Here is a 1,971-nt window from a genome sequence, read left to right as displayed (position 1 = left end):
GAACCCCCAAATCAACATGTGGATTTTCCTTCTGGTATTTGGGATTTTTTTTTTTTTAAAGCACACCTTTGAGTTCTTCTCTCTTCTCTATAATATGCCACAAGGCGAGGTTTCAAAGTTTATAGCAAATTGAGAACGAAAAAGGTTTTGAAGGAGCCAAGAGGAAAAGACTCCAGGTTCATCGTAATGTGAATATACAAGCAGGCCTCGTCTCATCTGTATAGAGCACAGGTCTACGGGTCCACGCAGAGTGAGGGGATGAGACCCCTGCACCCAAGACTTTGCAGTCCTATTGGGGACCAGGGGGAAAACGTTATGGAACATGTGGAAACAGGAAAACCAAGCCCATGCCTGCAGGAGAAGTGCAGGCTAGGGGATCGCTGCGCCGGGATTTTCAGGGAAGGATTCATGGGGGCGGTGGGAACGAGCTGGGCCCTAGAGGATGAGTAAGGCCTAGGTAGGGGGAAGGAGGGGAAGAAATCCTCGAAGCTGGTGTGAGTGTGAGTGTGTCTGAAGCGGGATTTGCGGGAATATTTGGCTCTGAAGGAGAGGGATGACCACTTGTTGCGCTTCCCACGTGCCGGGCCCGGCAGTGACATGTGTCGCCTCATGCTTACCACAGCCCTGAGTCAGCTCTCATTATGTTCATTTTGCAGATGAGAAAACCAAGGTTCACAGAGGCTTGAGTCACACGGTCCAGAAGGAAAAGCAATGGGACTCAAACTCATGTTGGCCTCCAGAGCCCCTGCTCTCAGTCCTACCTCTCAGGACCCGCCTGGGGGAAGACGGGAGGGTGGTGTTGAGTGGAAAAAGTATTGCTGCCCAGAGAGGGTGAAGTGTCAATATGCGAGATACAAGAGGGGGCAGAAAACTCCAGCCTTATCTCAGGAGGCGGTAGAGTCATGGAGGGTCTTTGGCTATGGGAGGGATGTGGAGAAAGGGGTGTTTGGAACCAATGAGTTGGTCTGGGTTTCCTGGAAGATGCCAGAGGGCAGGGAGACCACCCAGGAGTGGGCAATATGGCCCTGGCTCAAGGTGGAGGATGGCGGGAGAGGAGAGAATGGAGCAGACAGACATCTGCCCAAGTGTTCCGTGGTACATTAGCCATTGTCCCAAAAAAAAGAAGGCCTACAGGTGGTCAAATTTGGAGTGTTCTGGGTTGAACAGAGTAACAGAGTAATAGAGTCATTGCTCTATTGTGGAACTTCTTATTTTTTTTTAAGATGGAGTTTCACTGTCGTTGCCCAGGCTGGAGTGCAATGGTGTGATCTCAGCTCACTGCCAGCCCTGCCTCTCAGGTTGCAGTGATTCTCCTGCCTCAGCCTCCCAAGTAGCTGGGACTACAGGTGCGTGCCACCACACCCAGCTAATTTTTGTGTATTTTTAGTAGAGATGGAGTTTCACTATGTTGGCCCGGCTGGTCTCGAACTCCTGACCTCAAGCAATCTGCCCACCTGCCTTGGCCTTCCAAAGGGCTGGGATTACAGGCATAAGCCACCATGCCCGGCCTACTGTGGAACTTCTCATAGCCTTTGATATGCTGATATGACTGCAGGGGGATATGTAATCTGCAGTGCTTCTCAGACTCATTTGACCATGAAACCCAGTTTCTGCCAAGCACCTCCTGCAGCTGGCGTTCCACAGAACACTCTTTCAGAAATATTGCGGTGCCTGATCACCCTTATGTCATGGGTAATGTGGATGATACACTAAGTTGGAACTTTGGGTGCAGAGCCCAGGCTCTTGTTTCACTGACCTACTGAGTTTTCTTGCTTATTTTGTTTTCTGAACCTTGCTTTAACCTTCCCTAGCAGCTGGGATCTCTTCCCCAGAGTGTGCTGCTGAGGGGATCTTGGGACAACGCACTTGCTCTCATTGTGCCAGGCCTGCAGGCGGGAGTGGACTCACCTTGCCAATGGCCCTTCTCTATCCTTACGGAGGACCGTGATGGGCTTATCCTGCTTGGCAGCT

The sequence above is a fragment of the Symphalangus syndactylus genome, chromosome 1 (genome assembly GCF_028878055.3).
Source record: "Symphalangus syndactylus isolate Jambi chromosome 1, NHGRI_mSymSyn1-v2.1_pri, whole genome shotgun sequence".
In the NCBI taxonomy this organism is placed as follows: Eukaryota; Metazoa; Chordata; class Mammalia; order Primates; family Hylobatidae; genus Symphalangus; species Symphalangus syndactylus.
This window is presented reverse-complemented; position numbering follows the sequence as displayed.